Source organism: Podarcis liolepis, assembly GCF_965112155.1.
Source record: "Podarcis liolepis genome assembly, chromosome: 4".
Classification (NCBI taxonomy): Eukaryota; Metazoa; Chordata; class Lepidosauria; order Squamata; family Lacertidae; genus Podarcis; species Podarcis liolepis.
In genome coordinates this window covers 44,448,483-44,475,484 of record NC_139558.1, presented here as the reverse complement: position 1 = coordinate 44,475,484, position 27,002 = coordinate 44,448,483, and the positions used below count along the sequence as shown (strand labels likewise).

Genomic DNA, 27,002 nt, shown 5'->3' with positions numbered 1-27,002 from the left:
TATTGCATCTGTTGCTCCACCTGCTACTGGCATGTAATATTCCCCCAAAAGCTGCCCTTGTTCTGAAAAACTCTTATAGAGTTATACAATTTGCTCCCTGTGTTTCCCATTACTTCAGAAGGATTCCGTTTTTGGTACTTGATTGGGCATATATGTACACTTCCATTTTTTAAAGCAATACCCTAAAATAATATCCTGGCCCCTTACATGAAAGATGTTTAGCCTAAGGCCTTTGCTAATAAGGGCTCCAGCCACTCATAATATAACAACAAACCATTAAGAGACTGAGGCTCAAGCTTCAGGAAAGGTGCTTGTGCAAAGAGAATTGCCCTCTTGAGGCAAACAATCATGTGAAATGCTTTCTTCTTCTTCTACCTTTGCTCATTCAATGCAATTGGATAGCTCTATCAAAACAATGAAGACGCAAATTGGGATTCTAACCAAATCTACAAGGAATGCAAAGGGCTCCCTGAGTTATTACTGAGGAATACACATTTTTTGAGATAAGCTTGTAATGCCTTCTTAAAAGTTGGCCAGCTGCCCAAAAGGCAGCTTAGCATATCTTGGTAATGGAAAATTTCCTCTAATTCTGCCCATGAGTAAGTAACCCTTTTAGCTGAATGAACTTTAATTTGAAAGTATTCGTAGTAGAGACTTCAGCATTCTCCCCTTCTAGGAAATAATCATTATTACTAATGTGTACCTAGAGACTGAGAGCCCTAACTTTGATTTCTAATGAAAAATAGTCTATATTGAGAAATCTTTCCACTATTTTTAGGCACTATTACAACATTTGCATTTACATCCAGTACCTGCAGTGCCCTCTTCTCTTTTGGAGGCATATGGTTTGAGGCACCAAGTCTCTGATCTCATTTAAAAATTTAGACAGCATTTGCTGATAGACTTAATTGGTAAGGTAGTATCTGAAGTCAGGACAAAATATTATATTCTTCTCAGAAGAAAGATTCACTGTCGTCTTGCATTACTGTAGAGTTCTTGGCCATCTATCTGGTGCGGAAAATCGCTAATATTATTAATGAAGGCATACCTATCACAGGTTTATTATTTTGGTGGCTTTGAAAATTCCCAGTTTTCCTATTTTCTTATTTTTCAACATTCCAACACCTGTTTGTTTGTTTAAGAATTTTTTGTACTACCTTTAAAACTATCTCTCCCTAAGGTGGCTCACAAAAGGAGAAAGCAAAACAATAAAACAATTCTTAAAACTGAACATCAAACAATACGCAAAGCATCAAACAGATTAAAATTGATAAGCAAAAATCTAATCAAAGATTCAGGAAGAAGAATAAAGTCAAGCACGAAAAAACTCTGACATAATCAAGGTTTTCTAAACTCTTCTGAAATAGAAGAGAGGGCTTGCTGATTTTTCCATTGTTTTGCTTACTAAGTTGGGCAAACCAGTTTTAAGATACGACCATAAAATTAAAAAATCTCATGCTGGAAAACCAGTGAGGCATAGGTAACAGCTCAAAGGCAGGGAGCAGATGTGGCTACCTTGGTTTGGCAGGGTGGCTGCAGTGAGAATGATTACCGAATTTTAAATTTTTATGTCATGTGCTGCCTGTTGCAATCTTACCCATTCACTTTTTAAAATAGCAAATTTGTTGGGATGCTTTATTGCAGTGGTTGGGGGAGCATGCAAGGGGCAAACAAACTGTGTGTTTGCACAGGAGAATTGGGAATAACAAGCATGCAATTTCACAATGATGCAGCCCAATTAAGGCCATTCGTTTAGTTCAGGCTTCCTCAACCTCGACCCTCCAGATGTTTTTGGCCTACAACTCCCATGATCCCTAGCTAGCAGGACCAGTGGTCGGGGATGATGGGAATTGTAGTCTCAAAACATCTGGAGGGCCGAGGCTGAGGAAGCCTGATTTAGTTGATATGAAATTCACCAGAGATCCAGTGGTTGAGAATGAAGACCACTGCAGAAACCACAACCCAAAACTTCCCATTCTTGCAAATTAAAAGGGCATCACAGCTAAATAGTGATAATCCCTTTGCGGTAGCCAAGCTACAAGTGAGAAGTTGTGGGTCAATTAGTATCTTTTCCCTCTCCATTGATGCCTAGTCTGAACCAGTCCCAAATCTGTCTGGAGTGACCAGTTCAAGATTCTGGATTTGTTCAAATCCACTGTATGCACCTAGTGTATATGCCATCCTAAAATTCCTTGAAGGAAGAACATGATATAGATATAAGTGAGAGAGTAAAAGATTTTGGATGCGTTCTAGATTGCAACACATCCATGGGGCTTTTATTGTTGACATAACTCCAAATGAGTTATGTGAGCCTACAGAGTTTTGTTTTCTGCCTCCACGAGGAAAGCCTGGCTAGCTCATGAAAGGCTGTCTTCCTCGCTATAGCCTGTGTGTGCAATGAGAACTTGATAATTTATTCTATGTTGCTCACTTAACCTCTGTAATGAGAACATACTCTCAGTGAGATTTGGTTCTGCTTTCTTTGCTGAAAGAGATATGAGTTATAGTTTGCATTATTCACAAGTTGTGCACCACAAAAGATATCCCACTGCCCTCATTAACCATCACTTAAATCTAAATGAAACTTCTGAATTTCCAACTCAGTGAAAGGATTATGGGATCAAATATAATTAAATCACTGAAAGTGCTTAAATGAACAGCACATGCTAGGTCTCTCGCAATGTTGGGTTCAGCAGTTTATTTTGCCTTCCATTTAAAAGGTTTAATCATTATACTGAAACTAATAAGAAATTAATAGATTTCTAAAATCCTGCAAGCACCGAAGATCTTACAACCATGCATTAATCTTAATTACAAAACGTTATGCTTGAGTTCCTTCCATATGCATGATTACAACATGGGCTGAACTGAAAAAAATCTCGTAAACTCTTCAGCAAATATACAAGGCACATTGAATGATGGTCAATAAAACATTTAAGTAAAACTTTGACAGCAAAGAGCCTGAGCTCTTCATTCACCTGTGTGCCTCTCTGATAGCAATTTGTTTTCAAATGCCTTTGGCATATATGCACCGTGGCACATCAGAGGAGGTTGACTACTGACATATAAACATGATGGCTCTCTCCATGTAATCTAGGTAAAGGTAAAGGGACCCCTGACAGTTAAGTCCAGTCGCAAATGACTCTGGGGTTGCAGTGCTCAACTCGCTTTACAGGCCGAGGGAGCTGGCGTTTGTCCACTCCACAGTCAGTTTTTCTGGGTCATGTGGCCAGCATGACTAAGTCGCTTCTGGCGCAACGGAACACTGACACCAGAGCAGCCCACGGAAACGCCATTTACCTTCCCATCGGAGTGGTACCGATTAATCTACTTGCACGTTTGGCGTGCTTTCAAACTGCTAGGTTGGCAGGAGCTGGGACTGAGCAACGGGAGCTCACCCTGTCACAGGGATTTGAACCACAACCTTTTGATCGGCAAGCCCAAAGGCTCAGTGGTTTAGACCACAGGTTCCCTGACATTTCAGTTAATTCAACGTCCAAACTTTCAGAATTTCAAACTTTCAGAATTTCAAAAGGTCTGTTGAACATGAGCAGGTTGGGGGACAGTGGGCATTGTCTGAACCCTACTCCACATATGTGTCACAGAATCATAGAATGGTAACATTGTAGAGTTGGAAGGGACCCCAAGGGTCATCTAGTCCAACTGTCTGCAATGAAGGAATCTCAACTAACGTATCCCTGACAGGTCGCCATCCAATCTCTGCCTAAAAACCTCAAATGAAGCAGAGTCCACAACATCCTGACGGAGTCCATTCCACTGTCAAACTGTGAAACACACACACCAGGTTGTATTTAGAGCTTTAGATTCCATATGTTTCAGTTGTTGGGAAACCAAAGTCCGTCGTCATCGTCCCCAGCCCCCCCGGTAATTTCTATAGAGATCTTTTTTAAAGACAAAAACAAAACAGAATACATCCATTTCCATACACAAAAACAATAGGAAAAATGAACAAAAAGTTTATCAGAACCGTATTGACTAAAAAAAACCTAAACCAGTTGTGGGCAGATGGTGAGGCTATGCTATAGTATGTTTGTTTTGTCAGCCATACTCAAAAATGTTATCACTGGGCTCCAGAAGAAAACATTGTTTTGTTTATTTAGGATTTCGGTTCCTACATTGCATTTGTGAAACATCAAACAATTGTGTCATCCTGGGTAATCTATCACACATAAAATTTTAAGTGATAACTTTGCCCTTCTTAAATGTGCATTTTTCTCATTCATGGACAAGTTGCATCTGATGGTCTCTCCCTACAGCCTGTAGAAATGTTCCCTCACTTGAATACATTAGCACTTCTTTTTTAACTAAGTGTTAGAAACAAATATGACGCTTTTTCCTGAGAAAATGTTTTAGAACTTTGGCTGCCGTTTTAACTTTTGACATTGTTAACTTAGAATGGGTCTGTGAAGCAAGGAGCCAGTTCCCCGATGGAGCGGTATTATCTCCTGAATAAAAATCAATGCTCAGGTACTGAAGGGAGAGATATAAATTAAAATTTACTCTATAGGCTCAGGGAGGATAAGCTGATAACTCTGCTAGAAGTTGTTTTCTGTGTGCATCGGTACCTCTTCCAGCCACTGCTTCATGTTTCATTTCTAGATTTTAAAACTGGGGCAATACACAAGAGACAGAATACCTGTAAAAAGAAAAAGGCCATGCTAAAGGTTGGAGCTACTCCTTTGAGGAAGTCCCATCATCTGCCATAATGAGAATGCTAAATCTACGCAAAGGTCGTGTGTGAACATTCATTGGAACAATTACGTTGATTGGGGAAACAGCAGCCAGAATAGGACCCAGTTAAGCCCAAGTACTTAAAAGTATCGTATTACTTTCAATGGAGCAATTACTCCAGCTTAATTGATTTGAAATTGTAGCCTAGAGGCCTGATCTCCCTCTGTATGTGCATAAGTTGAGAAAAGGTTACTGGGGTGGTAGGCAACAACCTTCTGAATGCTTACTTTCATAGAAAAATAGCAAGCAACCCAGAAAGCTATGAATATAATAAATCCACAACCATTCCCACACTGAAGAGAAAGGAAGCATGTTTGCATTATTCTGCAGAGACAGGAGGTTAGCAGAAGTAGGAAGTCTATTCCCAGCTGAGAGGTGGATAAAAACCTCAGCCTGCCCAGACCTTTCTGCTGAAGAACAGGAGCCTGCTGGGGGAGTCACTACCCCATCCATCAACAGCAAAAACTTTGCCATATCCACAGCCATAACTTTGCCATTACCAGAGAAGAAGCCTACTTATTCAGATGCCACCATTGACTCAGAAAGGAAACAGGTATATAAACAGAATTAAAAAGTTAAAATAAATATGAAAATGTAAAATACTTATTTCAAATAAGATGACAGTGGCAGTGCGATCCTAAACACATTTACTCTTAAGTTATGTCCCACTGAGCTCAAGGATACTTACTCCCTAGCAAGTATGTTTATGATCTGAGAATTATGGCCAAATATCCTTTGCAGCATTGCAAGGGCCAGCAGGGTATGTCTCTCACATGGCACATTACATTATTTAGCCATCCCAAGTGAATGCTCATACATCCATTCAATAGCCTGAGACTGTCATTATTTCTTCATAAGCTATGCTGAGCATATGTTGCGGAATGGGGTGTAAATCCTTATAATTCCTGTAATAAGGACACGGACACCCAAGAGCAAGTACTTGTTCACACAGTGCATAGTTTAAACTATGGAATTTGCTACCACAAGATGTGGTGATGGCCACCAATTTAGATGGCTTTAAAGTAGGATTAAATAAATCAATGGAGGACAAGGCTATCCAGCTACCTCCAGAAGCTGCATACTTCTAAGTACCAGTTGCTTAGAAACAACAGAAAGTGTGGGGACTGTTGCATTCATGCCCTGCTTGTGGGCTTCTCATAGGCATATGATTGGCCACAGTGGGAAGCAGACTTCTGGACCAGATAGGCCTTTAAGTATGTTCCAGCAGGGCTGCTCTTCTTATGCAGGTTCATAGGTACATACATAGATAGGCTTCTTGCCTGAGAGAGGATGGAGCCACAGCTAAGTTCACCCCACTGTGCCGCTAAGAAGCTTTTCTTCCGCTTCCATGAATACTGAGGGGGTGAAAGTCATTTCCAAAGGAGCCGCTTAATGTGCAATGACTAATAGGCAGAGGAATCAATAATTTACAAAAGTAAAAAGCCGAAGTACATGAAAGAAAAATTAACCTCTGTTTAGGTAATATGTGTTCACCTTTTTGTGGCCTTAATTAGAATGCATAGTCAAACTAGGCCTGCCCTTTCAAATCTTTATCTGAAGTTTCTAATATTGATATTAAAATAGAAGTGTGTGGTACTTAGGATCAGATCTGATTAAGATCAGCATTTGCTTTAGCATTCTTTAAAGCAATATACAGGGGGGGAAGCAGACAAAGAAAAGAAAGGGTTTTTAAAGTAGAATATCAATTGTTCTCAAGTCCTTTCCCCTTTCTGTTTTGATCACAATCATCAAGTGCAAATTAAGAGGAAATGAACAGGGTCAATGGCATGGTCCCAGTTTAGCTAGAGTTAGTTGCATTTATGTCTCATTGAAGATAATGGGACAAGCTTTTCACAAATAACTTAAGCTCAATTGATTTCAATGGGATTTAAACATCACTCAACTGGATAAGGGGCCATAAAGTTTTGAAATGAATACTCAAAAACAAATATTGTTTCTGAAATTTATATGAACAGTTATTATGAGAACACAAGTTCAGAAATCCTGACACCTTGTTTTCTACCCATGAAGTTTATCTATAAACTCACCAAGCACTCCCTCTAATAGCAAGCTCACCTGCTGAGTGCTAACAGGATTTGTGCATGGGGGCATTTAGAGGTCTGCAGCCTCTGAACCTGAATATAGCCTGATAGCCTTGCCCACCCATCCATATCTTTGCCCAGTTTAGAAAGGAGGTTCCTTTTATACTTTTTTTGCTCTCCTAGGCTCTCATACAGGAACGGCCAACAAAGGTTCATTAGGTGCTTCCAGATTGCCACTGTTTTGCAAGCAGGATTCAAACACATGCTTCAAAATAGGTTTTCACAGTTAAAGTGGATGAAAACATTCTGTCTCCTTAGTACAAATTCTTTTTATTTTTTAAAAAACTGACTTTTTGAATGGACATGCACTGAAAAGTGTGGGAAGACATATGTCCCACTTAAGCAAATCAGGATTGATGCTTATTGAAGACTGGGCATAATCCAATCTCTAGATAAGTTTCTGCAAGCAAATCAGAATGAATGCAGCATTGAAAAATTGTGTGGAGGAGTCCATAATAATTTGAGGCCTCTAGCAAACCTTCTTTGGTGTCCATAGTAAGGAGGCAGATGTTAGACAAGCCCTTTGAATCTAAGCCAGCCTAAGTCACATATCAAGGGAGGGCTACGCTGGTGGCTCGATGGGGAGCTACAGCCTACTTAACTCCAGCCTCAGCAGAAGCAAACTTACAATCCTATTCACCTGTTTTCCATAGTCTAGGGAACTTTTTCAAGCTACCCATAAGGTAGCAAAAGAATAATAATAACATTACCGTAAACAGTACTTTCCCCCTGGAAGTTTCATATTTTGCTATATAAGCAGGTCGTCTAATTTTATAGTCTACAGACATCAAGCGCACTTCAAAGAGAATGACACATGCCATTGTCCTCCAGCCCGTGCTGCTTGCAGAGAGCAAAGGGGCTTGCTCTAAGCCATCAATTCAGAAAGAGAAGCAGATGAACTACCTAATAAACAATAAAAATCAGATCGTAAAACATTCTTGTCAATATGTCAGAGAGCTGGTAACCAGTGAAGGTTGACTAACAAAGGGGTCATACCATCTGATTTCTTGTTCCCAACAAGGACACAAGCAGATGAGCTTTTTTTTCAGGTCCAGTGAGTCTTTATGGATCCTGTTCTGGGAGGGAGTCATATATTAGAGCCATCAATTTGACTAGGATAAACTGAATGGTAAGAACAAAGAGATGGCTGTGTGAAAAGTAAATGTGGGTAAAATTATGCAGGTAAATGTATTTAGCAGCCATTGTGCACTCACTTCTGCTGTCATATTATTGAACAGGAAGAGCATGCTCTGCTAGCATTGGAAAATTTGTGTAAATAAAGTTGTACAAGTAATTGAGGAGAAAAACTCATTAAGCTTAATAGAAATAAATACGCATGTCAGAGGATCTTGATTTCTGGAAAACAAGCTGCCGTAACAAAGCACAATGAAATATGAATGATCCAGCAGAATTGTAGATGACAAGCCTACACGGTGGTGTTTTCCTTATTTTCAAGGATGTGTGTCATCCCTGAGCAGTTGTATGGGGGGGGGGTAATTTGATTCAGTTCTCATTTAAAAGTGAACTTACCTAAATTTGGTCTGCATCCAAAAACAAGATGCAGACCAAAACACAGACATCCTTTGAATTTTGCAAGTCTCTGAATTTTGCAGTGCAGTTCTCCAGTGAAATAATGTGTACAGAAATGGGTATAACAGTGTGATGTGTGTATATAAATGGCTATTTTAGTGGAAACAACAAGCAAAATGTAAATGGCTTTGAAAGCATTTCTATACCAGGCAAAACTGCATAAAAAAAATTGTACATTGGGAGAAATTTGCACTAAAATGCTGGTGAATTTTCATTAGGACTGAACAAAAATCACAAACTAATGTGGAAATGTGGAGGACTGAAGTTAAGATTGGAGAAGCGAGAGACTGAAACTTACATGTTTGCCCATCAATACATTCAAATTAAAGTCTGACTTCTTGGCAATCTTAGATCACATATTTAAAGAACAAAGGTGCAATGCGACCAGTTTTTCATCTAGTCAATTTCTCTCCTCCATTGAAATGAATGCAAAAGTGCCTCGTTGGTAAGGTAAGGTGATCACATCAACTTGCAGGTTTGGATGCTTTTAACAGCACAATCTACTGTGAAATCTACCCTATTAAGTTCAGTGGGACATACTCCCTAGCAATAGTGTAAAATGGCAGCCAGGCAGAGCAATTCCCAACCCTCTTGTGCAGGGCAACTGTATATTGTTACTGAACAGCATAGAGATGTTCCTTCACCCAGCTCTCCCAGCTAAGCTGGCCTCTTACCAGCCACCTCCAATGGAGTGACTCAAACATCCCTTCAATCGTGTGGCATTTCCCCCGTTCACCTGTCGAATGTGCAGACGGGTGGGAGGGTCCCCTATGGGATGCCCAACAGCCATAAACAGAAGGCGGCCCTGAAGGGGCATACTAGAGGTGTGGAGGGGCTGAGCTGGTCTGCAATGACATGGGGCCCAGTCGCTGGAGCAATATTAATGCCCTCCTCTCCCTCCCCAGCTGTCTTGCAGGGATGTGGATGTGGTAGTGGCCCTCCTGCTATTTAAAACCCTGCCAACTCAGGGCGGGGTGCAGGGGGAGGGAGATGTAGCTCAAGTAGAAGGCATGCTTGTTTAACCCATGGGGTACAAGGCACCAAAATGCTCCCTTGAGATGTTCATATCCATTGAAACGATGAGGGATTGCACAGTGTCTCCCTCATAATTCCCCAGCTTGAGCTGAAGTAATCATGCTGGAAAGATGCATGAAAGAATGAAAATATTTTCCCGCAATAGAACCATTTTGTTATCCATGGCAGTGGCAGCACTTAGGCTCCCAGGGCCTTGGTTGAGTAAGCAGGGTTCTGTGATGAACTCTCCAAGAGGCAATCTATAAATGAGGCAGCTTACAGTTCTGTGACACTTGAGATGCACTCGGTCTGATATCAATAAATAGAAAAAGAATATTTTTTAAAAAAATGTATCGGAATCTAATCCCGGGTCAGGAATAATTACACCAGAAGCACCATTTGGAATGCAGAGTGCCAAGATGAGGCCAGAAAGTTGCTCTGGCATGAATGATATTCTCACATCAGTCTGAAGTGGTAAGGGCTATCTACATATTTATCAGGAATCCCATTTCCAAAAGAAAGGAAATCATTGCTTGGAGGGAAGTCAGATAATTGTATATGTCAGTTTTAGAAGAAATTCTTGATATAAGAATGGCTGAGATGAGATGAGAACTAAACCTGTTTGCTTAGTAAAGCAAATACAATATTCCCTAAAATATAGTGTACAATGTACATTGATCCAAAGGCAGGACAGAAATTCAATTAAGCCCTAGGAGGAGGCAGGTGTACAAACACAGCTGTCAGGAGAGTAAAAACAATGGACTGTAAAATGATTTGCATGCAAATACCTTTGTAGATCAGAGAGGAGGACACCTAAATTCCTTTTCTCCTTCACTGTATCCACTTGAATTCCTATGAATTGGGCTCCCATGAGCTTTTGATCTGCCCCCACTTCCATTTCTATGGGCTGTGTCAATTAAGGATTGCATTTATAAAGGCAATACAGTCTGGCTATGCAAAAGAACAGGCCCTCCAGATGTTTTGGGACTACAACTCCCATCATCCCTAGCTAACAGGACCAATGGTCAGGGATGATGGGAATTGTAGTCCCAAAACATCTGGAGGGCTGAGTTTGCCTGTGCCTGCAAAAGAAGGACTCAAGTAGGGGAAGCATAGCAGTGTGTGTAGCCTATCAATACAAGAAAGCCAGAAATAGCTCTGCAGTTTTAGTTGTTGTTTTAGTTGTTATTTAGTATTTTTATCCTGCTCTTCTACAGTAACAGCTTATGAAAAATGACAAATGGAAAAGTTAATGTGTAGATTCATGAACATCTCCAAGAGCTCTTTTTACATTTCTTTTTGCCACATTCTTGTAATAATAGGATCATATCCAATCTTAGTTTATGGTCATGTTTTACAGAGGTGTATGTCTGTTCCAGAAGTCATACATCATGATACATAAATGTCCCATTTAGACTGCCTAAATCCTTCAAGTGTTTATCTGTAAACTTTCTTTGGCTGATGGTTAATGCTTTCCCAACCCGCTAAAGGCAGCAGTTGTGGGTCTCCTGTGGTCCTTAAGGTCCTAATTTCAAAAGTTTTCTTTTCTGAACTCTGGCAAAAATGATCTGCCCCTCTTCAGGCAGGTATGGAGGAAGAAAGAGGGAGAAGGGGAAAGAGAAATCAGAAAAGGAGAAAGGGGGTACCTTTCAGAAAGAGAGGGGGGAGACTGTGTGGAGAAGGGTGCAAAAAGAAGTCTTCTTGCTCATGCTCTGTCTGCTGCTGGCTTTAGCTGCTTCCACAACTGGCTTGTGCCCTGTCCTCAGATTACATTCCTTGTGGCCCTTAACAGGGGTAGGCGAGTTGTCCATCCTTCCTCTAAAAGATGTGTGCTTGGGTGGGAAGGTGCCCCCTTGCTTTCCTTCCTGTTTTCCTGCCAGCCTTGGAGAGAGAGGAATGAAGAAACGGGCACCAGCTAGTGGGTTTTCTGCTGCATAAGTGAAGCTATCTAGAGTGCAGCTTTAATTGGTCACTTCCCTAAGGAGTTATTCAGTGCAACTTATTACTGGTCTAATAATACTGGATTTAATTCAAGGCTCTCTAGTTCCCCGGAAAGGAGGGGGGAGATAAGACAGAGCAATAAAGACATTTGTGGGATTAGGCTGTAATAAGTCACATGTCTGAAATAAGTTTCATTTCAATTCCTTGCCAAGAATTAGAGCAGGAAGAATAGGAAAGTGTGGTTTTTTTCTGCCTTGTACAGCTGACAGTAACTGCAAGAAGCATCTGTCATTTACAAAAGTTAAGAGAAAGGTGATGGATTCAAATTGAGAGAATTTCTTGTATTTTTTTACATGGCACACACTTTCAATCAATGCCCAGATGAGAAAGAGATCCTGGCTGTTTGCCTTACCCCAACTTGTGTGTAGCCACTGGTGCCAATCTTGATCTGTGGACACTGAGTGGAACACAGTAACAGTCTATATGCACATACAACTTTACAAGAGTAGGGCTGGTACAAAAAATCAGAAACCATAGTGACAGCAGGACTTCCAACCACAGGTATGGACCTCTATGTGCATACAGTTGTGTGCTTTTTTGTTTGTTGTAGGACCCATGGCTATGTTCCACCCAACGCATGAAGGCTGGGGAAAGGGCTGCAGGACATACAGAGATCAGGCATGGGACCAGCCAGCACAATCTTGTTCCCCTCTGTGCATTGATTTAAATGTGGAGGGGCAGTATGAGAAGAGGGCTCATTTAACATCAAACACTGGAACTAGAAGACTATGTATAGATATGACTTCCAATCTGCTCCAGAGGGTCCACCAACCTCCGAGAGTAGATTTTAAGGGTGTGGGTGAGGATTCTACATTGTGCAAGTGAAGCCTGTTGCCGAAGTGAAATGGCAGCACTGGGTACAACCATATTTGTTGCTTTTTGCTATTTATAGCAGAGGAAAACGAATCCTAGTCGGGGGGGAAAAGGATGACTCCCTTGTTCTGAAAAGAGCCATTCAAACCTGAAAGATGTTAAACTGATTTTTTTTACCCCTGTCCCTAACCAAGAATACAAAGAAAAGGCTGGCATGGATTCTGCATTGTATGATTACTGCCATTTGTTTTGTTTAGATGGACACTTCTAATTTTGAGAAAGTTCGTGCACTGAGCCTAAACATTAAACATTCAAGCAGCTAGAATGCCTGTTTCATCATCATTACAAGAAAACATTTATGATATTTCTTCATATACCTCAATTACCATAATGTTTACCCTTTCCCTTCTCATTGCAGTTAGCAGATTCCCAAAGACATTTTGTTTGGAGAAATTTGTATCACTTTCCACAAATGAGGCATGTGATCGTTAATAGAAGCAACAACATGCATTGTGGGCTGATGATAAGAATTCTGCTGCCATCATGAGCATTTTTTCTTTATAACAAGTAAAACAGCAACACCTTTTTATCAAATATCCATACTTCCAAATATGCATTCCAAATATGTGCTAAATTAAATGATGTAAATGTTTTTCCTGTCAAAAGTATTGTGTTAAATGACTGAACATTAAACAAAGCCAGCTATTATTTTGTTTTACTACAGACTTTTCTCTTCTTAAATATGACACCTCCTGCATAAAAGGTTCTATCTGAATATAGAAATATACAACAAATGAATCCGCTAAGAGGTTAAGATAGTTAAGGTTTTTTATAACACACAGTGAACATTGGAATATTCAGAATAGACAAAAGAAAGTAGGCCTTCAAAAAGTGCATAGTTAAACTATGCAGTTTGCTCTGACAAGATGCCAACACTTTGGAGGGAGGATTAGACATATTCATGGAAGATAAGGCTATCAATAGCTACTAGCCACAATGGCTATTTTCTCCCTCCTCTATTAGAGGCAGCCACCAAATAGATGCTGGGAATCATAAGTGGAGAGAATGCTTCCCATTGGGAATCAGGCCAAAGACCCATCTAGTCCAGCATCCTATTCTCACAGGGGGCAAGCAAATGCCCCAAACACTCTCTTTACCTGTGATTCCCACTGGTATACAGAGGCAGACTAGTAGCAGAGGCGGTTTTAGGGTAGCGTGCCTGGTGCGGCCGCACTGGGCTCCACACTGCAGGGGGCACCACAACAATGCTGTGGAATGGAATATGAGAGGGGAGGTGGCGCCAAATTTTAGGACTGCACAGGGTGCCGCTGAAATTTGCGAGCCTGAATTCCACCGCTGCTAGTTGCCATTGAAAACCTTGTTCTCCCTCTGTTTGTCTAATCATCTTCTAAACCCCATGGAAAGGGACACCACAGAATGTAATAAATGGAAAGAGAAGTACATTTTTCCATAGTTTGGGTGACCTGGAACTATGGAACATTCCTTTGCAGGCAGAGAAATGTTCTCCCCACCAGCAGTCTTAATAAAAACTCAGACACAACAACACAAGCATTAGAAAACAATATATAATGCAAGTACCATGTTTTTTTTGGGGGGTATATAATGCATTGATGTGACTACTGGGGGCAGAGCAGAAGAAAACACAGTATAGAAAAGAATCCTCAAGTTTCATACATATTTATTTTTGGAATGAGCTTTGAGTTGAAACACCCCACCCCCGCACATACAAAAACAACGGAGAAATTAGGCCAGATGGTCCTTCTCTCATTCTGTCATAACTTATGTTCTTGGCCACTGCTGAAATTAAAGATAAGTCAGAGACCAAAATATCTCCATCCTTTCCTAATTGCTCAACAGTGATGCATCTGGCTTAAAATTGCCCCTCTCCAATTCCCAGTAATTACTGGATTTAACCTTATGTCCTCCTGCCCAAACACATCCATCGTTGCAGTTCTGCCATGAACTATTTTTTACCACCTGCAACTCAAGGAATGCTTCTGCCACATAGCTGAACAAAGCATAGGCAAGCAGCAAGCATGCTGCTGTCGCTTCAGAAACAAAGATTTGGCATGGACCCCATTTCAGACTTGGAATTATAGAGCGCTTCTCTCCTCATGCCAAGTCTGAGGCGGTGCACAAACATCACTTGCCTTTAAATTTTGGCCATGCAGAACAGAACACCACCCTCAACCTTAGAAACAATTCCAAAGTAAGAGTAAAAAGTCACTGGCAAGGAGGATGTTGCAGTCATTGTGAACCTGCTAGATTACACATGGGAAGTTGAAAGATAATCCAACCCCACAGTTCTCAAGGCAGTGTATTTGGGACTCACTGGAGAATTACCAAAGGCAACTGCTGCAATTTGCTGAAAAAACTAGTGCTGTGCCAGAACCTCTCCTCCAATTTCTGAGAAGGTTTATTCACCCATGAAAAAGATCTTTCCTTTGTTGCCTCTTTTTCAAAGTGTGTTAAAATTTACTTTTATTGTTGGTCTGTGCAGGTTTGGAATTAATTTATCATTATGAAATGGGTGTGGTTGTGTGGTTTTGGTTTTCTTGCCATTAACCATTTGCACTCTGCAGTCTCCTCAACTGCCAGCACTTCCTGATCTCAAAAAGCCCCATGGGAAATTAGTCAATGCCCTTTTTGAGATGAGGAGGGACACGGCAAGGGGTGGTATCTGCAATATATCGAATACTACTCCAAGACACTACAGACTCCCTCACCAATTGGAGCATGACATAGGATACAAAATAAACCCCATCCAGTGGTCAAAATATGGTCTAAATCACCATTTAAATCCATCTCAGCCAAAAGAAGAGAACTTACCCTGAAATTTATCTATAAATGGTATCTAACATCACGGAATCTGGTGCTGATACATACAAGGACCTCATCCAAATGCTGGAGAGGCTGCACCTCCATAGAGACATACCTCCACATGTGGTGGGAATGTCCCAAAGTTCAATCCTTTTGGATGTCAGTGCTACAAGAAATATCCAGAATAACAAAACAGGTAATAGAAGCAACTCCAGAACTATCCATATTAAATGTTTTCCAGGACAACACACATGACATGACAAGGTGCTCAGAAGTCTCTTACTTAGCAGCCAGAAACTTAACTAGACACTGGAAGGACCTATCAGGAGTGGACATAGAACACTGGCGCCAAAATGTATGGGAAACCGCCCTATTAGAAAAGCTAACCAACAAACTTAAATAGCACAGGGACAAGCAACAGAGGATGCCTTCACTCTGGTGTGGCTCCCCTTTATCACACATACAGCACAATAAGACAGTGACCTATCCCCCACCAAAGCATATAAATTAATAGAGCTAATCTGACCCAACAACACACACACATACATACAAACCACACTGCAACCAACTGAATGCAACCAATCAAGCTCTGGACCCCCTAATATCTCGCAGTGTCAATACAAACAAATGTACAAATAAAGGACCTACCACATGATGCAAATGAACCCTACACTAACACTATGCAATAGAACGAGATAACATTACCCTCCATCTCCCTCCCTCCCTCTTTCTCCCCCAACCACATAGCAATAGTGTTTCTTACTGAACGTAAACAAACCGTGAAAAAGACTATGACTCGAAAATGGAGACACATTGTTTGTTTTGTAACACAATAAAACATTTAATAATTTTTTAAAGCCCCATGGGAGCAGTTACCTTGTGGTGGTCTTCCTCTGGACAGTGCCAAAATCTGCAGTCCTGTAAGAAATGGAAGATATGCCACTTGAGAACAATAATATATTCCAGAAGCCTCAGTGTTGTATTGTATTGCACCTTTGTATGCAAACTACCTTAGCTGAGGCCAGTTCTCAGGACCACCAGTTTCTTTACCATTGTATTTACTTTTCCCCATGGTAGCATCAGACCACATTGAACATCTTCACCATAAGAAAAACTTGCTTGTTTTCAGCATCATTATCAACTACATTAGTATGCTTACAGATCCTTTTTATCATGGCAAATGAATCAGATAATGTACTCGTGCACCATACGTCTGTAATCATGAGCATTGTGGTCAGCCTTTGGTTAATCCAATCTATTGGTAAATTCAGTGCTTTTTTTCTGGGGGGAAGCAGGGCTACGCATACCCCTAAACATTTTGTGACTCTCAGTTTGGCCTCATTGAGGGGCAATATTTCAATACGAGTAGGAAAACGAGAGTACTCTTAGACATTTTTTAAAGAAAAAAAGCACTTGAGTAAATTGACCTTTCAAATTGCACAGAACTCTTCTGGTATGAACAAGAGTGTGCATGCAACGAACTTGTCATGAACTCTTGAATTACCAGGAGCGGCTGGGGGTAGGGGTGTCACTGGAGAACTGGCCTCCTGGCAGCAGCATCACTGCCAGGTACTGGGATGGCAAGGCAACAAGATGGCAGTTTGTGCACACCAGCAGGTGTCAATCTGCCCCTCTCCCTTGTGAACCTGGACCACCCAATTTCACTGCCATCCTGCTTCGTCCCCTGACCATCCTGGCACGTAGCAGAAATGGTGGTACCAGAACAGCAGGTCTGTGGCAGCACTCCTCCATGCTTGCTGCTCCTGCTTACCACATATTATCTGCTAGAGATGAATTTATTTCAAAGGACTTGTTTTCATAACATTAATGAAGTGCAATTGTTGTCAGTAGTCATTCTGAAGTCTGCCTCCACTTTTTATTTTTATTTTTTCCACTTTGTACATTTTGGTGACCTTCACTTATACCATTCCTGTGCAAAAAAACCCAAAAGGTTACATTAAAATTGTCTTTCTTGCCATGTTCTTTTGGCTCTGGCAATAATTCTGGCCAGAAATCATATGCCTTGTACTGTGTCAATGGGTTATTTTCTCGCTGTTATTATTATCATTATCATGATTGTCATCATTATTTGTGAATCTGTCATTTGGCAGCCCTTCTCTCCAGGTGTCTAATTGCCATCTCCATCAGTGGAATGATTTGTCAGCCACAGCCTGGTTTCCTTGGCCATAGCATTGCGGAGCCTCTCCAGAGGAGCATTAACAGGATGGAGAAAGGAGGTCATCAGCTAGTATATCTACAGTATGACTGCCTCTTTGTTTCAAAGAGAGAATTGTTAAGAAAAGTATTTCTATCTCTCCACATGCCATCCAGAATGCTACTAAAACCGGCAGCCTTCTGGCTTCCATGCATACATAATACGAGCTTCATGCCAGAACTCAGGGTATTTGGCAACCAAATACTATAATGACATATCCATGGCTATGTACTAATGGGCTTAGTAATGCATTAGAGCTCTCAGAATATCACGGTCTTTCTTGTGGATATACTGATCCATAATCAGAGATGAACAAAATTCACAAGTTTCCACATGCAGTTTAAAACCCCACATCAACAAAGAACAGGTACCATTGTTCTTGATCACAATGAAGAATGTGTAGCAAATTACCAGTGTAGAAATGAAAGTTTAACAATAACCCAGTTGGTAATTATAAAATAGGAAGGAATAAAAACTCCGCAGGTGTTTGATCATGAACCTATTTTTTAAAAAATAAAAAAACTATTCATCAAAGTGCTGGGTTTTTACAAACAAAGCTTTGAATGACAAGTGAGTTTTCAAAGCATGCTTCAGGCATTCCTTTAAAGAAAGTAAATAGGCAACCTTACTTTATTAAATAATTTGAGAAAATAGCAATTAAAGGCACCAATAGTTCATGTATTTGTCAATATCAGTTTAACAAAACAAGTTTGCTCAAGCAAACTGTTTCTAAATTTCCATCTGAGGTTTACATAGGGAAGGAATGGTGTCTGCATCTAGCATGGACAGGCAAAAAACAGGGTCCCAGATGGCCCACCATGGCTAATTCTGGCATCATCAGAAGAGACGAAGAGCCTGGCAGGCAAGACCCATCTAGTCCAGCATCCTGTCCTCACAGCAGTCAACCACATGCCTTTGGGAAACCCTCAGTCACCACCTGAGTGCAATAGTGCTTTCCTCATGTTTGATTCGCACTCAGAGCTTCTCCACTCTTCCGCTTGTGCCATGTCTAGAAAGCCCAGGTCCGAGAGGTTTTCCATTTGACCTGTGCTTTCTAGGCATGGGGTTGAGCAGTTTCCCCCTTGCCCTGCTCCTTTCCAAGAGAAAACTCGTGATTCAGCAGTAGATTGGAACAAAAGGCAATCTGGGTAAAACCTGAATTGTCATTTGCTCTGACTGAGCGCTAAAGAGTGGTTTTCCATGAGGGAAAGCAGCAGGACAAGAGGAAGTAACCTTTTTCAGCTGTGGGCCAGTCCACTGTCCCTCAGACCTTGTGAGGGACCAGACTATATTTGGGGGGGGGGGGGGAATGAACGACTTCCTATGCCCCACAAATAATCCAGAGAGGCATTTAAAATAAAAGCACACATTCTACTCATGTAAAAACACTAGGCAGGCCCCCAAAATAACCCAGAGATGCATTTTAAATAAAAGGACACATTCTGCTCATGTAAAAACATGCTGATTCCCGGACCGTCCACGGGCCAGATTTAGAAGGTGATTGGGCCGGATCCGGCCCCTTAGGTTGCCTACCCCTGATCTCTGACAGTAAGGCAGAACACTGCCATTGGGGTTGGTAGCCTACCTTTTTAAAGCTAATCAAGTTGGTGACCCTCTCTCTATCTTATGGGAGCAAATGCCACAGTTTAACTATATGCTGTGTGAATTAGTCCTTTCTTGTATCTGTCCTGATGAACATTCAGCTTCATCGGAGCTCCCCAAGGTCTAGTATTATATGAGAGGGAGGGGATAGTGGTGCCAAACTATGGAATATTTTGCCATGGACAATGTGACTGGTCCCTTTCAGGCCCCAACTAAAAATCTTTCTGCCCGAGTCTGTTTTTCACAGCAATGCCTGCTCACCCTTTCACGGGTGGGTGATGGCTGCCTCCCCCTTGCTCTTAGCCACCATCCCTGAGAGGTCAGAGCTCATGTGGCCAGCCGGCTATCTGGCCATTTCCCCGGCCAGCCAGTCTGCTGGGTGTGATTGCCTGCCAAAACCTGTAGTTTAAATGGGCCAATCAGAGGCCCTTATTGCCAGGCGTTGTCTGCTTTCATGCCCAGCCAGCCAAGTAATGCATTTAAGCTGGCTGCACTGGACGCCAATGCATTTTTTCTTTTTATTTTAATTTCATGTTATTTTTAATTGTCTGTCACTAGTGCTGCTCAATGTCCTGGTGTGTGTGTTTTGAAGCAGGGTGCCCATCAGATGGTGTTGGGCGCCAACTCCCATCAGCCCTGGACAGAATGGCCAATGATCAGGGATGAGGGATGTAGTTCAGCAACATGCATGGCAGCATTTCTATTCACTGCTCCAGGTTTAAAAAATGTTACTAAACAACTTTATGAAATATATTTACATTCCACCTTAAATTCTTGGAACAACAGGAAAGCTTTTGAGATTATTTTTCCACGTCTAGTCACATGGAAACTTTGTGTGAGACTTGCACAAGAGCAAATCTGCTGTAAAAGCTATTCATTCCAACAAGGGAAGAATGTGCACTGAAAGTTTTGAAAACTATTCATTCCAACAGGAGAGAAGTGGTCAGTGAAAGTTGCTTGCGGATTGAGGCCAATGTCACAGCAGTCGTGACTTCATGTACTGAAGCTGTCTTAGCATCCTCTTTGTGCATAAAATGAAGCTTTCTACACTCCTGCCTTTCAATCCTAGATTTAATTGGCAATTCAACCCTACTGAAGCCAATGTAACACCTTTGAAGTAGGCATTATGCCATTCTGACAGATGGGCAGGAGTATAGATGTGAAGTAAGCCAGAGAACAGTATGTTCAGAAGGGCTGGATTTCCATCCAGAAATATTGAAAGGGCAGTCTGTGCAGATTGTCACTGCTTTATGACAAGAAAATGTGCCATTTCTACTTCGTATTCAATGTAGATTAACCCTGAGAAATAGATTTTAAAGTCCTATTAGGTGAGCATTTGGCTTTCTGAAATCTTGATTACAGGAGATGTCATCCTACCTCCACTCTTGCTCAAGGCTCAGGGGAAATACATCCAATACATTTCCTAAAAGCATCTGAGCTTCCTGCCAAAAGTCCATGACTGACCTTCCATACACTTCCACATCACTGAAGTCTGTTAAAACAAACGTCACCTGCATTTTACACTACTGTGTAGTCAATTAAATCTGTTACACAAACTGAATGGGATGAAATATCACCTCGGCTGATTATCACTAAATAGTTCACAAATTAGCACAGAACTGCAAATGAGAAAATAACAGCGTCTCTTGGAGGAAAACATATGCTTCCTGTTACATGGTGAAATAGTTAATGTACATTGAATGCCATCTGCTGACTAATGTAAAGTATTTACAAAGGCAAATAATCCTGATAGTTGTGCTTGTTAAATGGCTCAACAACTTAATTCAACAGAATTTTGGACAACTACTGGGATCAAGTCCAACACGACCACCAACACCCTTTATTTTCATTTTCCTGAAGCTAAACTTTGGCATGTAAGCCAATTAGACGTGATTAAAAGGGTAACTTATTTAGGGTTAACTTGCACATTAAACAGAATGTTAATGTTGACGAAACCAACAGGAAATGACCAAGGAATGAGACATCATCTATTTCAATTAAAATGAATCAGCTATGAATTTAGTGCTTGAAAATCCTATATCATAACTTCTTGCTGCTGTTGAATTTTTTAAAAGCTGTGCTGCTGAATCATGTCAGATTGCCATTGTTCAATACTCTAATATGGATTGCTTACATTATTACACACAATTGAGTCCAATTCTGTAGTAGTGATTGCATATTTTATAGCTAAGGGTGGGGAAGAAATTCATTCACTTTGTATTTGAATGCAAAACTACTAAAAGCTTCCCAAACCAATATGAAAACCAAAATACCGCTCTCCTTTTAAATTCACACATCTCCAGTCAGAAAAAAACAGACATCAGCGAAAAATATTGTGAAAATAGTTACATCAGTGAAAATAATGGGGGGAAATGCATTATCTTAGAAAATAGCTTACAAGATGCATATAGGGGCAACATTGTATACAAATGTTTTTATATTGTGCAATGCACAATTAGCAAGTGAAAAAGTTCCACATGAATATGTGTACAAATTTTCATGTGACTCTTTTAAAAGAAAAATTTGCAGAGATATGCAGAAATAGGGCAAACCAAATTTAAGACTGGAAAAATGAGAAACTGAAATGGACAAAGGCTCTTAACACTGGAAATCACCTACTGAAGTTTTAAAGCAGGGCCTTTCTCACTGCTACATGACCAAGATATGACTCCATCATGCTATGTCTGATCAAATACACTTGCAGCTATCACTCTACCACCAGCAGCATTCATTCAGGGTCACTCTGCAAATTATGGAAACAACTGTTATACACTGTGCACATGTATGGTGTTCCAGGCAACATGTGAGATACAAACGCATACCTTTTTTCCCATCTTTCGCATACTGTATGTAAACACCATGCAGAGCCATGTAGTGCTTATAGCTCTTTGTACTATGCATGTGCCATATTGCATCAATTTGCATCTCTCACATGTTCTGTAGAACACCACAGGTACAAATGGGCATCCACTCCTTCCTTTTAGTGGTTCTAGATGTTTAGGGAAGAGCACAGCTAGGGACAATAGTGATAACCATTTCAAAGTGTTGGTGCTGATCTTTAAAGCGCTAAGTGGCTTCGGCCCTGTACCTGAAGGAGCGTCTCTACCCCCATCTTCCAGCCCAGTAATTGCACCTGCCCTGTGGAACACCCTCCCATCAGCTATCAAACAGATAAACAGCTATGTGATTTTTAAAATACATCGGAAGGCAGCCCTGTTCAGGGAACTTTTTAGTGTGCGATGTTGCATTGTGCTTTTTATTATTTTTTGTTGGGAGCTGTCCAAAGTGGCTGGGGCAAGCCAGTCAAATGGGTAGCATATAAATAATATTTTTTTACTATTATTATTATTATTTCTGTTATTATTTCTCAACAGCATCATCCTCTATATTGTCTGTGAACATAATGGCTCAGTTTCTAACTATCACAAAGCTAATAGCCTGAAACATCCATTATGAAATTATCAACCTTTTTTAAAAGGTCAGTTATTCTAGTGCCCGATATCTCTTCCTATAACAATGATCTTCACAACTTAAGCATGACATACTTTCCCATTAAACTGCCAATATTTCTTTTCTACAATAGTACCCTTCAATATCGGTTCAACAGCAGAGTTATATATGCAAGATCTGTTGTCGGTTCTGTTTATTTTACCTAGCAGCAGCCTGGGCCAGTGGGCTCCATAGGCCAAACTCAACTCCCTTCTTGCCATTACCTGGTAGCAAGGATCTGCTTCACACACAATTGTGAATATGACTGAGACAAAAGATGCCATCCATAGGTCTCATGGTCTGGAGCAATCTCATTTGTTTCAATACTTGACTGGGAAAGGTTTATAAGTCATGGGCGGCAGGACTGCCAACTCTCACATTTAGAGGAGAAAACAGACAGTGCTAAGGTTGCTCTTTTAGACTGAAAAAATATGCCCCATCCTTCATAACCTTCACTGAGATTCTTATATATATGAATGAAATAAAAATGTTAATGGCAATTAGTCCAAAAGCTGAGCTTAGTAGCTCAAAACAAAGGATCTCCCAATTCAGTACTTTGGCAAGCTTGCAATATATTCAAGCAAAAAAGAAAGCGTGAAAAAAAGCTACAACTAATTAGCAGATTCCTATTACAGTATTGTCACAATCAGAAACAGATTTGAGCCATAACTGAAGCTCTCATAGAAGGTCTGCAAATTATTGGCAGATATTCTGCTGGATGTCACCCATGTCATCCCACTGTGTGATCCCAAATGAACAAACCAGCTAATCTATGCCACCACTACCTGGCTCCTATTTAGCATTTATTTAACACAACAATGTGTGCAACGTTAAACAGAGCACTGAACTGGCATAGTGCTGTTCCCTGTCTTGCGGGGGTTAACTACTCAGTTCCAGCTGTCCACCCGCTAGCAACCCTAGCAACCAGCATTTATATTTGCTTATTTAGTGATCAGCAATCTATCCCAACAGTTCACCTACCAAAATACACCCCAAATATTTAATATTTAGTCAGATAGTAGGTACATTGGGAACTAAGAAAAAGAATGAAAGCAAGACTTCAATACAGCCAAATTCTGGGAGGTATTTATTCTATAAATATAGGTCTAGATAACATTTGGCATTTTTTTATGCTCTCCAGTAGTACAGCCGATATAAACATTGGAACTGGTTTAAAGGTAGCAAAGCCTTTTCAAATATTTGAAAATTTAATTTAATTAATATGAATGAAAGCACTCATCCAAAATACCCACTGAGAGATGAAATTGGCATTTTCAGTTGTTTCTCTTTGTATTTGGCTGTACTGGTGCCTGGGAATAAAGTTGGTTTAATCAGACATAGAGAAGCTCTGGCCATTTAATAAAAGATAATTTGCATTTATTTGAAACCTGCCTCTAAGGTTGTCCCCACCACCACCACCTGCAGGGAGATACTTCACTGGTATAAATCTGAAGTGTGTGTTTGTGTGGGCTTCACCTGAGTTAGTAATAAAAAGTCCTACTAATGTTAAATCTGGCCCTAAGAGCTGATATATACTGGAATGGACAACATCTGAGAGCTACTCCCAAATACATTTTCAAAAGCTTCAAAGTCTTAAGACTCCATGGGCTTTGGTAGCATTTCCTACTTTGAAGTAAACTGCAGGTGGTCCTGCTCTCAGCAAACTGCTCCAACTGCTGTAGAAAAGAAAGACACTTGCTGAAAAGGAATATTCCTTATTCCTCTTTTTATTTTCATTACTATTCCTCCTTAGCGAATCTTTTATGCGTAAATCTTGGCAATTTAAGGACTCTGGGAAATATGAAAGCATATAGAATTACTTTGGGAGGTTTCCTCTCATTTTTATGTGTTACATGTCTGTCTCACTTTCTCTAAGCAATACAGTGCTACTTAACAACAGCCCTGGGCAGGTTAGATTGTAAGAACGTTGATGTGCCCAATGCCATCCTAGATCATCAGGAATCTGAACTTGGGTTTTCCAGATCTAGACCACTGATTCTAGCCATTGTACCACACTAGTGGATTTATTCAAATGTGTTCAAGTGAAATTTAAGTTTTGGTTTGAAGCCCTTGCTCTCTTTTGAGATTCATTCCCTTTGATTATCCCCAGCTGGAAAACAATATAATATACTGCTGTGGTGGGGTCTGCAGGGCCTGCTCTCTCTGCAAAAGTGTTACCAGCTGGCCTAGGGGGCAAGGCCCAGGCCCTCACACTTCAGGGCAGGACAATGGGCCAGAAGTCCAGGGCTCCACTGAACAGAATGAGCATGACAGAACCTAAACACACTTATCTGGCTTACCTCATTTTGAAGTAAGTGATGTAATATGCATTACCATAGAGAGAGACCTCCCAACCACCAAATTACATCATTAAGACCAGACTCCAAAATGACCTAACTGTCCCACTGGGTTCATAGCAGAAGTTAACTCTGAGCTGGGAATTCCTGATTCAGTCTCTTAGCCGCTATACTACACCAGAGTTGAAGCTGCTTGTGAGGCAGGTTTGGGCTCCTTGCTGTGTTTTCTGCCAAACCAAATTGATTGCCTGTCAGCCCATAATTCTGCCACTTTGTTTGTTTACTGTATGTATATAGGTCCCCCAAAAATGCATGTTCTTGGGTGGATCACAAAAAGACACAATACAATATTAAAATACAAGAACAAAACAAAAGCACCACAAAACTTTGAGTATTCTTTCGAGCTAAGCTACTAGGCATCTTGTATGAATTAGAGTAAGAGAATTAGCCATCTCTTTTCTGGAAAGTGATGGTAAACTGAACATGTATTTTCTGGATTGACATTGTTGGTAATAATAACTAACAGCATGAGGCGGGGCGGGCTTTGCTATTTAAGCAGAGTTTGACATCAGAGGAGGAACAAATTGTGCCAGAAACATATTTGTTAAGTTATAGTACATGGGTGACACGTGTTGATATACAATTTCTCACTCCAGAGATCTCCTAAAAAAATAAAATTAACTGACTTTTAAAAAGTTGATAATCAGTTCTTCCTCCTTTTCCATTCTTTCTGCCAAACTGGAACAGCCACACACAAAAACCCACGCACAAATAAGAACTGCACATCTTAGTTTCCAGACAGTGCTCTCGCTTCTATAGGATTAAAGTGATTGTGTTTGTAAATCTGTCATTATAGTCCCATTCCAAAACTCCATGGGCATTTTGAGACATACACAGAGCTCCTGCTGTGGCTGCCACATATTAGGAAGATATCTAAGGTAGTGGCTTCTGGCTATTAAGCGTTGCATTTAGTTGCTCAAAGGAAACCAAGTAATGAGTTGGTTGTTGGTCGACAGCATTGGTCTTAAGGCAACGCCAGAAGCAGGTCAGCAGATACCAGGGTTAGAACAAGGATGACAAATGATTCTAACATTCCAGGTGCTCAGCAATAACAAGCCCATGTTTGCTATTTTTATTGTCAGAGAAATCAATTTAACTTGTTAATTGGATGAAATATTTGAGCGAAACTCTACAGAATTGAAGATAAACCCCAGGCACGGCCATTCATTTTCTAAAGATAGACCAGCTACAAGCATGCAAGTAATCTCAGGGGACGTTTAATTAATCTTGTTGATAAAAACATGAAAATGATGAATGATTCTGGCTTCAAACATACCACTAAACAAGGTATTTTAAGAGCTTTTAGGCTCAGAGCTCTGAGTAATTTACCTGCTCTGAACTCTGAGGAAATGAAGCACAGTCTATGTCAGGTGAGTGACTGTACCTTCATTAATCACACTGCTCAATACCTACTTTTCGGTGGTAACCTCTGGCTACCAGCCAACACTAAACCTGGCTGCACTATATTAATGGGAAAGAAAATGCCAAATAGGAGATTATTTTGCCAACTCATTCGTGAAAGCACTGCTCAATTTCAGGGCTGCAATTCTAATATTGTAAGCATGGAGTTCCAAGTCTTTTTGTTTGCTTGTTGTGTTTTCTTGTACTAAAAGGGGATTTTACATTTTAAGCCCATTAAATGAAAGCACAGTGTCAGACCTCAAGCTGAAAATATTCTTTCAATTTTAATCTATAAATTTGTCTGGACTCTACAAATGAGCAAAATCCTGGCTAATGCTAGGAATATACTCGACCAGTTTCATCCCTATGCATTTAGAGAGTGAAGCAATGCAGCTTGGGTTGTTACTTTCCATTAATTGCACAGGAAAGTGAATTCCAGACAATCAGCTGGGCATAAATGTTCCATTGAAAGAATAGTGGCCTCCACCTGAGTCACCAGAACTTTGCCCTAGATTTAGAGTGGGAGTCTTAGGGCTGGGTACCCAGTGGCGGAGGAACCCACTCCGGCACCCAGCGTGGGACGCCGAGGGGCAGGGCAAACCACCCAGTGACGCCCATGCGGTTGTCCATATGGATGGCGTGAAAGAGCGGCAGCCTGTACGGATGCTGCAAGAGCGGTGCCCATATGGACTGTGCGCGCCCTCGGCCACTCTACAGCTGGGGGGAGGCAACTGCCATCTTGTCACACACATCCCAGAGTGGCACCCAGGATGGACTGCCCCCTCCACTTCGTACGCCCCTGCGGGTACCAAATATGGCCCTCAG

General features: G+C 40.9%; 1 long non-coding RNA gene across 1 annotated transcript in view; it reads right to left on the bottom strand.

The window, feature by feature from the left end:
* LOC310704624 overlaps positions 1–27,002 on the bottom strand; it is a 538,844-nt gene that overhangs the window by 265,385 nt on the left and 246,457 nt on the right. The window contains exon 4 of the long non-coding RNA XR_014524929.1: positions 15,990–16,031. This is a non-coding gene — a long non-coding RNA (uncharacterized lncRNA). The remainder of the gene's footprint in view (positions 1–15,989; positions 16,032–27,002) is intronic.